At 43.9% G+C, this 13,500-nt stretch overlaps 1 protein-coding gene across 1 annotated transcript in view; it reads right to left on the reverse strand.

Moving 5' to 3' along the window:
- Positions 1-13,500, reverse strand: part of LOC106595630 (cyclin-dependent kinase 17) — a 36,881-nt gene that overhangs the window by 23,002 nt on the left and 379 nt on the right.

Consider the following 13,500-nt stretch of genomic DNA (forward strand, 5'->3'; position numbering starts at 1 on the left):
GTATTTAACAAGTGACATCAATAAGGGATCATAGCTTTCACCTGGTCTGTGTCATGGAAAGAGCAGGTGTTTTGTTCACTCAGTGTGTGTACAAAATAAAGATATACATCTTTGTTTTGCATGGTAATAGTTCAGAACAGATTTCCAAAATTAAAAATCACTTGGACCTGATTTGCTGGTGTTGGTACAATCTTTTATAGATAACAATAAAAAAATTAAAAAAACATATCTACCTTTTTATTTTTGCTCAGAAGACTTGGGGGGACAAATAAAATCACCCATGGACCACCAGCTGGGTAAGCCTGCTGTACAGGTAGGGCTGCAAGATATGGGCAAATAATCTAATTGTGTTTTTCTTTACAAAATATTACAAATGTGATCTTGTGATTTAGATCAAAACTTGGGTGAACTGTTGGAATCATAAATAAAATGAGTATTCCAACTCTATGGTTGGTGTTGTTTAGCATGACAACTAATGAAAAAGACCTGTAGAAGTTGTTAAGAAAGGGTAGGAACCAAAGTGTTGGTCAGAGTTTCAGGGATCCTTATTACATTTGAATGTTACATTCATGATGTTTAAAAACATTGATCAGCCTCGAGATATGGATATTGCAATTTTGATTAAAGTATGATACATTGTTTTTTATTTAACCTTTACTTAACTAGGCAAGTCAGTTAAGAACAAATTCTTATTTACAATGACGGCCTAGGAACAGTGCCTTGTTCAGGGGCAGAACGACAGATTTTTACCTTGTCAGGCTCAGAGATTCCATCTAGCAACCTTTCGGTTATTGATCTAGCAACCTTTCGACTATTGGCCCAACGCGCTTACCACTAGGCTACCTGCCACCCCTGTGCAGCGAGATAAGCACTCTCTCAGATACAGAGAACAGAGGGATGTAACAGAGACAGGTATTATCTCTGGGCCACACCAAAACAAAGAGAGCTCATTTGACCGGGCTGGGGGGGAGAGAAAGCACAGAGAATTCCCCATCAAACACAATCCAACGCACTGGCTGATGGGCTCTCCCCCGGTATCCCCCTCATCTCTCCCACTCTCTCTTATCAGCATCCCTTCAAAAAAACATGCATGCGCAAGCAGGCACACAAACAGCCTATACATTCTTCTGTGAAATCCTGACCCACATACCAAACCCAAACCAGGCACTCTCTCAGATCTTCCCTCGTTCCCCTTAGCCTGTCCTTCTGGGTGTCCCCCAGTGCATCGTGGGTAGGCCAGAGCTCAGCGAAGAGGAGGAGACATCAAAGGGCAGGCGGGGGAGAGACGGCAGACGACAAGGCCTAATTAAGACTAATACACACACTCACATCAAAGTCAATTCCTTCAAATTTGACAACTAAGACAGATACCTTGAAGGCATGTCCCTAAAGTAAGATGCAGTAGTTCCACCCCCATTTAGGGAAATCTGCCTTGAAATTGAAAAAGAGAACAGCAACTTTTGTCCCTCTCCATTTTGTCTCTCTCTAGACCCTGAACTCATCTCGTCACCATGGTGACCAAGGCCCCAGAGTCTATATTCTGCTTCCAAAAGATTAGGAGGTCTAGACTATCCCAGAACTCTCTCTGGCTGGTTGCTCTTTTCCCTCCAGTCTCACTCCCCCTCTTTGTCAAGTAACTAGGAAATATGATATGGTCGAATTAATATTCAATTGAAAATGGGAGAAAAATTATGGAATGAGAAAAGACGTATGTGAATATGTGGGTGTTGATGTGCGCGAGAGAGTGTGAAAGCGAGAGCGAGCAAGCGAAGGATAAAGACAGCGAGGAAAAGAGAAAGTGAGCATATTTCGAGTGAGAAGAACAGAATGGCGTCTTTGTGTAAGAGGCATGACATCACCAGGGTAACTCCAGGCATGTACCGTTAGCTGAGGAAAGTACAGAGAAAGAAAGAGTGAAAGAACAGAGACAGAGCTGTACTGCAATTCAATACGAAACCAGGAAACCAAAAAAATACCATGATTTTGAAATGTTCACGAAATGTAATCCATAGAAGGATCCTTTGGAGGAAGTTTTCTTGACATACGTATCTGAAAGCATAACTGAGAAATAATTCATCAAAGTTGGCCTCCTTTAAGACTCCATACTGTTTCATCTGTAGGCACTTCAAAGCAACAATTGGTGTCATATGAAGCTTTACCGCTTGCTCTGTAATATGAATAGTATATTGATTTCAATAAAACGTTCTTACATTCATTTTGCTTACAAAAAAATCTAAACATGAATATAGAAAAATATAAATGTATTGTTGAACGTAATATACTTTATGGGCAAATCAAAAGTTTCAGCGTGGGATCTCTGCTACTTTTGTTATGATCCAATTTGTAAGCCTTACCAACAGAGTGAATGTGAAAATGGATTCAAAATGGTCCCCCTCAGCTGGTGATGTGCAGGATGTGTAATGACACAAGTAAAAGGAGTGCCGTGATTGGTTACATTGCCTACTGTGCCAATCTCTCTGTAAAAACAGGTTATAACTTTAAAACTAGCAGAGATCCCACGCTGAAACTTTGATATGCCAGTAGAGTATATTATGTTCAACAATATACAACAAAAAATGCCAAATCTAAAATAATACTTTTTCAATATTTATGTTTATAATTTTCCATATTCATACATGAAATGTACATGGGTATGAAATATAAATTCTATTCATATTTCAGAGCAAGCGGTAAAGCTTCAGAAGACATCAACTTTTGCTTTGTAGCACCTACAGTCTTAAAGGAGGACTGGGTAAGGGCAAAATGAAATAAATATGCCAACTTTGATGAATTCGTTCTCAATTATACTTTTAGATACAAATGTCAAATACATGTCAACGACCCTTCCTCCAAAGAACCATTCTATGTATTAAATGGAATAATTTGACCCGAGGCTAATGCGGTTAACATTGTGATAAGCTATTCAACCACACCCGAGGCAAAGGCCTAGTACCTGTCCATAGGGCTGGGAGATATATCAAATGAATAAGAATTTTGGTTGTAGCGTGATGTTCCAAATGCCTGTACTACAAGAATGCAATTTTTTTGTTGTTTTGATGAGCGTTCTGAGTCTATTCAGAGCAGTTCAACTGTTCTACCTTGTTAGAGAGCAAATAGAGCCAAGTTGGTTAGACTTGAAATATAAAAAGATTAGCTGGCTACTCACTAGCGAGTGGGCTTGTGCTTGAGAGATTGTTTATGAGACCCGTGTTCATTTTCTGTAATGCCTGCTACCAGAAGTTGGTCATTATTGGTGGATCTGCATTACAATTTTAACAAAAAGGGCATTTTTATTGACAGACTTGAATGCCCGATCAGGGAATAATTTTAAAAAAGCAGGTTAAACTATTTTGATAAAATAATGTAATAATTAGTGGGTCTTCTGGTTGTGGAAGGCTTGTATTTAGCCTAGGAGTAATTTTACAATCCCTGAATTCATTAGATTATTGCTGACTGTTTGAAATGTGGTGTATTGCCCTTTAATTGTGCAGCAAAGCTTATTCCGATTTTTTTTTTAAAGATAAAAAAAGAAAGAAATGGAGATATGATTTTTAGGCCATATCCCCACCTGTTCTATCAGTCTGCTTGGTACATGGAGGTGAGTGACGGGCTATAGTTACAGGCTTAACCCTGGGCTAGCTGACATCACCCCTATGATATAAAGATCACAGACAGTCAGACAAACACACCTGTGTAAGAGAAAAGGGGGGTACAACAGTGTACATAGACACAGTACGCACACACACCAGTGCCAGAGGGGTTCCTCATCTTGCAGGTGTGCCTTACTAACCAAAACCACCACTGTCGTCAAATGAATGGGATTAAAGACATGCAGACTACAAGATACTTCCGAGCACTCACCCAAACACAGCATTACACCTCCTTCCTGGACCCTGATGGAGTTCCATTAAGCTGAACCGCGGTGCACCGGGCTATGGCCCGTGACGTGAACGGGGGGGAAAAAGTGAGGGAGGAGGGCCTTTCTCAAATCAAATCAGTAATCTGCGCTGATCAGTCATGCTATCAACAAAATGATGTGGATATATTGAAGCAACATCTCAAGACATCAGTCACGAAGTTGAAGCTTGGTCGCAAATGGGTCTTCCAAATGGGACAATGACCCCAAGCCTACTTCCAAAGTTGTGGCAAAATGGTATTGGAGTGGCCATCACAAAGCCGTGACCTCAATCCTATAGAAAATCTGTGGGCAGAACTGAAAAAGTGTGTGCGAGCAAGGAGGCCTACAAACCTGACTCAGTTACACCAGCTCTGTCAGGAGGAATGGGCCAAAATCCACCCAACTTATTGTGGGAAGCTTGTGGAAGGCTACCTGAAACGCTTGACCCAAGTTAAACAATTTAAAGGCAATGCTACCAAATATTAATTGAGTGCATGTAAACTTCTGACCCACTGGGAATGTGATGAAAGAAATAAAAGCTGAAATAAATCATTCTCTCTACTATTATTCTGACATTTCACATTCTTAAAATAAAGTGGTGATCCAAACTGATCTAAGACAGGGAATTTTTACTAGGATTAAATGTCAGGAATTGTGAAAAACTGAGTTTAAATGTATTTGGCTAAAGTGTATGTAAACTTCCGACTTCAACTGTATTTTACATAAAATGTGTGTCAGAATTTTCAAATTAGTTTTGATTGGGAAAGCAGATAGTGTTTTTATCAAAAGCAATCACTTTTGCATGTGAAAACACAGAATCCTACTCATTACACCACGTGCATAACTTTTCACGTCGCTGGCTAACTCATTGGTAGTGCTTTATAGTGTACCCCTCTGGAGGCAGCTCAGTTCCAAATCAAATACAATCAACGCTAACCCGGTTAAGCCCAAGGCATTCATCAAATCCCCTCCCTCTCATCACTCCCCCTCCACACCATGAACCCAAACCTTGCCTTATCCTACACACAAACCATCCCCTTAACCAAACTTAGCCTTATCTGAGCTAGGCTACCAAACAACCTCCCCCAAAAACACAGATGAGATAACAACATAAATAATGGAACACAGCCATTAGAGACATTACACTGCCTCCCCTCTGATCTTTTGACCTGCAGCCAGACTCAGGGGTGAGAGGTCGGGCATATCACTATGACAACCTGTGACCCCTGACCTCCCAAAACCCACACGAGCCAACCGGCTGAGAGGTAATGACTGCTGCTGCCAATAACCATAAACCAGTGCAGCCAGGGTGCAATCGTTCACAGTAATGTAATGGGATGTGTTAGCACAAAACGCTGCTGCTAGACATCCATCACACTGGTTGACTGGAACTGAGCCCATCACGCCAGCTCGCGCACACACACACCTCTCAGTGTAAGGAGCTAAAAAGAGAGTTTCAGCGTGACTGACCCTGAAGGGATGAGCTGAAATAACAGAGCTAACGGGTAATGTACGTGTGTGTGTGTGTGTGTGTGTGTGTGTGTGTGTGAGAGAGAGAAAGAGAGAGTGTGTGTGTACATTAGAGGCCCTTGCACAAACAGAGACAGAAATACCTATGTCCCAAATGCTGTAAAATCTCCTTCAGTGTGAGAGTGGAAGCCAAGAGAGTGAGACAGAGCAAGAGAGGAGAAGAGGAGCGATCAGATCCTGTAGGGAAGGAGAGAAGTGGAACAGAAGGAAGGCAGAGAAAGAGAAGAGCAGCAATCAGATCCTGTAGAGGGAAAGAAGTGGAACAGAAGGAGGGCAGAGAGAAAGAGGAGAAGAGGAGCGATCAGATCCTGTAGAGAGGGAAAGAAGTGGAACAGAATCGAGGGCAGAGAGAGGGAGAGAAAGGAGATAAGAGTGGGGAGATAGGGATAGCGAAGGAGAGAGGGGATGGGTGAAAGGGGGAGGGAGGAGAGGAGGAGAGGGGCTGTGAGGGGGGGTTATTTTTAGGACTGGGTACTGCAGACTCACAGCTGAATACAGTGTGTTCTACAGAGGACAGGCATGCCATTATACACAGACAAGCATAAACACCACACAGGCACGTGGTCCTTCCCGCTCTCCCTCTTCACATTTGACATTTTAGTTATTTAGCAGACGCTCTTATTCAGGGCGACTTACAGTTTGTGCATTCATCTTAAGATACAGTAGCTAGGTGGGACAAACATCTCTCAGTCATAGATTTTTCCTCAATAAAGTAGCCATCAGCAAAGTCAGTCTGTCTGATCAGAAATACAAACAACCCACCGAATAAAGCAGGAAAAGAAGTTATCAGAGCCACATAGTGAGTGGCATGACACACACACACGGTTTGAATTGGTGCCCAGATACAATGTCATCTGTGTGCAGCAAAGGCGGTTGGAAGGGGAGAAAAAGCACTGTGTGTGTGTGTGGGAGATAAGAGGATAAACACAGACTGGGCTATACATTATCCCTGTGTCAAATGGAGAGATGAACGGGACAGACTCCAACAGGACCCAGACTTCACCCCTAAACAGACATGCTCTCAGCCAGCTACACGCAACCCTTCGGGGTTGCCTAGACCTCTACCCTTTAACCAGCTTTAGCAATGTCTCAGTCTCACATGACGACCCTTTGAGAAGATAAAAGACTCTGTGCTTCGTTGTCTCCCTCTGTGTGTGCGAGGAGCAGAAGGCCACACCGGTGCCGTTATTGAATCCCCTGTAGTCTGACAGCCAAGTCAATAACTGTCAGCCCATCCATCCACTCTTCCTGTAGCACCTTCCTCCACCAGCCCTCTCAGCCTTAGTTACACATCTTGCTATTTACTTCTTCTTCCCCTTTAAAGCCATGCCACACTAATGATGGCTAACGAGCTGCTTCCGGACGACTCAGGACAGCCAGCCAGAGGAGCACAACAGGGAACGTGCGAGTGTGTCCCAAAACACGGGCTTCCTCGTTGCAATGAACAGCTGGAATAGTTCACATTCCACAGGACAGAGATAGGAGGGACACATGTACTGAGGGAAACGCACACAAACACACACGCAAGATGGATGTGAACATTAGCAGTAAAATGCCTAAGTTATCTGGAAGTGTTTTCCAACAACATAAAGAGCAGATAAATTATTTCATCCTTGCATGTTTCAATGGTTTATCACTTCACTGTATTTTCTTCCCACTGTTATCCTTTCCCTGATCTCTCTTTTCCTATTGATCCTCCCCTTTCTCACAACCTGCCCCAGTCCCCAACTCTAAACCACAAAGCCCTAGAGGACAGGTGTGCCCACCAGGTTCTACCTAGAGGTCGTTCGGAGACACCCAGGCCAGCACAGGTGGTTGTTGCGTCCCACGGTCCCTCCAGCCAGTGGTGCTTCCTGTCTTTGTCCCGGTCACTCCAGGTGTGACATTCCTCGTCACCTGAGTGAGGGTTAGGAAGTCAGGAAGAGATACATTCCCACCTCCCTCTCAGGCCTCTCCGGAGTCTCAACAGTTTCAGCTAGTCTCCTTTTCTCTCCATGTCCTCTGATTTGGATGTTAAGGCAGAATGGCTAGAAAATGAGACTAGGATAGGAAGTCATTCATGAGAATGGCCTGCCTCTCAGCCATGTTTCCCCTTAGCTCACTACCTCCTCCCAATACCACTTTAACCCCACTTGCAGTCAAGACGACCAAGCATTCACAATGTTAATAATTTATCTGCACACAAGTGTCATCTTCGACACACACATAGCCTGCCACCCAAGTCCCTTCAAAAGAGTCCTGAGACTAATCGGCACCAAGATACAGCGTCCGACACACACACACACACACACACACACACTGTACCATAATAGAACAAACCCTTTTTGTGATGTAACTTTAGCTTCGGCTAGATTCAATTTCTTCAGCCTCTTGTCCGTTTGCTAACAAGGTTCCCATGACTTCCTACAGCTCCAGCGCTCCACAGTGTCAGCTGAACTAGTGAACCAGAGTCAACAGACTCCGTACTCTGCTGTACCTGTGCTGTACCTGTGCTGTACCTGTGTGCTATGCAGGTTGGGATATGAGGGTCTGTACATCACTGTGAGGGAATGTAAACGATGTGCCTGTCAGAACAGTGTGCCATGCCCCACTAGCCCCCACTATGTGAAGTTACATAACAAGGTAGGGTTTTGTCCTGTTATCACAGCTGAACTCATGTTACTCTGTGTGTCTGTGTATAAAGTAGGCTGGTTGGAGATTACGGCTCCATCACCATTTCAGCGTGGCAGACAGGAAAGACTAACGTGACACCATCACTCTGTATTAGACACAGCCAGTCTGTGCTGTTGTGCGTGTGTCTATTTCAGGGAATTTCCCTACGAGTGTGTATAATGAGTACAGTATGTGAAGTGTGTATGTACAGTATTTGTGGTGTGCTTCGTGTACGAGTGCTACTGTTCGTGTGCATGTGTGTGTGTGTGTGTGTGTGTGTGTGAATAATCCGTCTGTCTGCTGCTGCTCGGACAATGCCACCCTCTAATCTCCAGATTACAAGCCAATGTCCCAACCCCCACAGGGCAACACATGATGGGACAGTTTCCTCAGGGGGAGAGAGCAAGAGAGAGCGAGAAAAAAAGAGGACAAAGACAGAATGTGTGAGTGCACACACACACACACACACACACACACACACACACACACACACAGTGCCGGTCTGTGCATGGTACCGGGGTGGTGTTAATCAGAACCTGGGCTCCTTCCAAAAGGGCAGCTCCAGTTCCCACAATGCCCCTCTTCAGACAACGAAAGGGGGGCATTGGGCTCGTCTACAGAAACCCCTCAAACCCCACCACGCCTCTCTCCAAACTCTTCTCAGGGGACAGAAAGGATATCCCTCAGTAGAAGGCAGCGTCCCATTCCCACCAGAAAAACACCCACGTACATCAACTCTAGTCCAGAGCAATTCATATAAGATGACATCAAAGCCAGATAACAAAAGACCGATATTGTACTGTTGGCCTACACACATTGCAGGCTGATATAAACGGCTGATTTCTGTATATGACCTCAACTCTCTCCATAGAACAGCAGGAAGGAAGCTGCGGCTCTGTTGCCATAGCAAGCCAAGGATATGTGCGTGTCTAACACACCTTGAAAGTACAGTCTATTAGTTTGCAGAGCAGTACACCAGACAAACAGCGAAACACACTGACACGGTGCTAAAATACCATGACTAGTCAGCACATCATACCACTAATCAGCTACACTGAAGGCCTTTTACAGTTGAGCCGTCTCCACCACAACTTCCTTACTTTCACTTTCAAACTATTAATAGACACAGAAAGAGATGATCCCCACCATACAAAACACACAAGCCCACCCCTCTCATTTCTTACATGGCTGACATAACTTCCATAATCAGCACGTGTGCATACGCGTCTGTCCCTCCACCTCCCATCGCCAGTGCCACTGATTCAGTCACCCATCTTTTAAAGCAGGCCTGGGAAAAAGAGCTGGTCAACAGTCGTCTCACACTCACACACACACACACACACACACACACACACACACACACACACACACACACACACAGATCCTACGTAAGTGGAGATAGCCAATAAGTCATTAGGTTTTAGGCATGGCCACCCATCAAATGATCTCCATTACACTTTAATAGTGTATTGTCAATACTTAAGTCATGTATATTGTCTATACTGCACATGACTATGACATTGGGAAAATAGCAATGATAGAAGTAACACCTCGGTGTATTCCATCTTACAGAATGCTGTTCTCTGGTTAGTTCTATCGCCGTCTGAACATTCCTTTACCTCTGTTCTAAGACTCTTTAATGTGTCTGTGTGGGAGTGAGGCACACGCAGGCTACAATAATTACACTCATTATCAAGCCTACAATTAGACTGTCCCGAAAAAAAACTTACATAATTGCTACGTGACCCAAAATACACCCAATGACAAAGGACTATGTCCCGAAGACACATGGCATCAGATGATAAAGGCGGTCTTCATCAGCATCCACTCCTCCTCCTCCTCTTCCTCCCTCTCTTCTCTGTCCTCCTCTCAGGAATCAGGAACTGAGGGAAAGCATCTGATTGCCCCTAATGATAATCTGATGTCACATTCCACACGTCCAGGCAAACAGTTTAACCCTTGGCTGACCAGACTGAGGGGAGAGGCGGAGGGCTGTGTGAGTTAGCCTGGCTTCCCAATCCATCCCTTCCTCCACACATAATCCTACTAGTAGGAATAGGGACGTGCACGCCTCACAGGCACAGAGACACACACATGAACATTCACACAAGGACTAAAGAGGAAGAAATTCCCGGAAAATATATGTATATCTTGCTCTCTCGCCCGCGGACACATAAACACGCACGGGTTCATGCCTCAGTACAGTGTTAGCTATGTTTTCAGTGCTAGCTACAGTTCTGGCTGTGGGGCACGGTGTGTGCTGTAACTCTCGTCCCTAATCAATGAGCTTTCTCAAGAAACAGTTACATAACACAAGATTAGGGCCTGATGTGATAGTGGGTGAGTGAGAGAGAGATATCTCGTAAATTGGGATGGATAGAAATAGAGAAAGCGCCTGGTTCTGTTGTCAATGGCAACAGTGTGTTCTAACCTAGGATGATCCTCTGTAAGCCTGTCAGTGAGATATCCCCCTCCCATAGCAGACAGGAACTTCATGAGCATACTGCGTACTTTAGCACATCTGCAGTGCGAATGTGTGCACTGCCATGGTGGGCATTTCTCTGTTAATGCCCCCCCCTCCCACCAGAGTTAACGTGTTCATATAGGGAGAATAGTCTGGACCCCAGTGGTGTAAAGTACTTAAATAAAAATACTTTAAAGTACTACTACTAGTTTGAGGTTTCTATTTTTGACAACTTTTACTTCACTACTTCCTAAAGAAAATTCTGTACTTTTTACTCCATACATTTTCCCTGACACCCAAAAGTACTCGTTACACTTTGAATGCTTAGCAGGACAGAAAAATTGTCCAATTCACACACTTATGAAGAGAACATCTCTACTGCCTCTGATCTGACGGACTCACTAAACACAAATGTTTTGTTTGTAAATGATGTCTGTGTTTGAGTGTGACCCTGGCTATCCGTACATACATTTTCAAAAATTACAAAATTGTGCAGTCTGGTTTGCTTAATATTTGTATTTTATTTGTATTTAACTAGGTAAGTCAGTTAAGAACAAATTCTTATTTACAATGACGGCCTACCCCGGCCAACTCTGGTCCAATTGTGTGCCACCCTATGGGACTCCCAATCACGGCCGGATGTGATTCAGCCTGGATTCAAACCAGGGACTGTAGTGCCACCTCTTGCACTGAGATGCAGTGCCTTAGACCGCTGCACCACTCGGGAGCCCAATTCCTTTAAATGATTCGTACTTTTACTACTTATGTATATTTAAAACCAAATAGTTTCAGACATTTAATCTAGTAGTATTTTACTAGGTGACTTTCACTTGAGTCATTTTCTATTAAGGTATCTTTACTTTTACTCAAGTATGACAATTGGGTACTTTTTCCATCACTGCGGGACCATCTCCCCTCCCTCAGACTTGATCTGCTGATTTGCATGTGAAGGCAGACAGACATATGGATTGAACATTTGTCAGACAGACAGACAGTGGGTACAGCAGGCAGAGGGTCCCATGAGGTTCCCAGAGGAACCTTCCCAAAGACAGAGGGAGAGAGAGGATGGTACCGCCTTAGAGTCTGGTGTCAAAGGAGGAGGAGAGTTGACACACACACACACACACACACACACACACGAGAGACAAAAATAGAGACATTTAAATAAACAGAGTGAAAGAGAGGGGGCTGGCAAAAGACAGACTGTACAGCACGATATTCTTTGCAACTGCCATGAATATTCGACATGATCATATCTAATCGGACCTGAGAGGATGAGTGTGAGCCCTTTCATGAGTCATGACAGAGGAAATTCATGGAGCACCAGTCACCATCACTTCTGTATATAATCTGATTCTGTCTCTTATCTTTCCATGCACTTCACCTCTCAGCACTGAGACTGATCAATATCAAGGCTATTGTGGCATGGTGATATCAGCATGCCACAATAGCACTATAGAGAGCACTATAGAGAGAGAGTTGGGACAGAAAAATGAGGGTTTGGGTCAGTATAATTAGCCTGTCCTGAGGGATTGGTTTCACACAGACAGAACCACCTGGCTACATACCCCTGATCTGGGTCATTCTATCTGCAGGGAACTGCTAGATCTAACCTGAGTGCATGTACACACATACCTCTGGCCAAGAACTAACTGACAACTATTAAGATTTGACACACATAGACACACCTATGGTGGATGAAAAAAACACTCGCTGGACACCCGCAGTACTAGGGGGATAGATGGAGGGGAGGGTGCATGTTTCAGCCCAGGGCCATATCGGCTCCAGAAGCACAGTTAAGGGATGTTCCAGACAAACATGTATGCTACACCATCACTGGAAAAAACATCACAGGGGTCAGAGGTCAAACGACACTGCTCCAATGAGACAAGCACCGGAGGACAAGTGTCATCATAACCACAAACACAGCTGTCAAAGTTTGGGGCTGCCGATAGGCTAGGAAAGAGGGACATTTGGACAGAATATGTTGGCCTCTACAGACTACACTAACAAGGTATGACATTAAATGGGGGATGTAGCCTATGCCAGTGTGCTTGCCTGGTATCTTTGTGGCATGGTTTTCAGAGGGAAATCTGACTCTGAACTGATCCATTTCCACCATGATATTATTTCCCTGAGAGGCAGTCACAGCCAAGGGCTGCTACACTGAGATTAGACTGTGCCAGGTATTATTGTGGTCCAAGGAACCAATTCCTCATCATCACGATTACACACTAACAGTAACCCTAGTTCAGACATCTATCTATACGCTGTGAATTGTAACTTATTGGCCTAACAACCTTACATGCATTGTTAACAATGTACACAGAAGCCAATCAGTTTCATATACGCACATTTGACACAAACTTACAATGTGCGACACTGTTGGACACCTGTTATGGACCGCAAGGCCTAGAATACATTTTTATTTGAACGGTTCAGATAGGCTACAGCAAAACATAAAATTGGCAAAAACAAACGAAGCCAGTGTAACACTGAAAGTATTCTTTGTGTATAAAATGTGATGATATGCATCTAACTGGTATGGGTCAAGGCATTGACTATTTACACAATGTATACTCTACTCAGCACTTTCAATATAACCTACTGTATGCAACGTTACACGCTTCAGCTTTTCCTGGGTGATAGCCTGAAAGGTGTTGACAACATGGTGTTGAAAATCAAGTGGTGCGTAGCCTATAGGCTGAAGGCAAATAAACAACAATGGTATTGCCCATTGTAACCACTCGCTAAGGTATTTAAACACATATAATTGTGTTAATACAACTCATATTAGTAGGTGTCCTGTATCTAGTCCTATTTTGACAAGCGAGCAAAATAGTTGGTCAACTCAACCAGACCCTTGTGGCGACGCAACATTGCCCACTGGCAACATGGTTTCTAGTCCTTTTAAAGCGGCATTTCAGTAGCCATTCTGGTGGATAGTGTGCTTGTA

This window comes from Salmo salar, chromosome ssa17 (genome assembly GCF_905237065.1).
Source record: "Salmo salar chromosome ssa17, Ssal_v3.1, whole genome shotgun sequence".
Taxonomy (NCBI): domain Eukaryota; kingdom Metazoa; phylum Chordata; class Actinopteri; order Salmoniformes; family Salmonidae; genus Salmo; species Salmo salar.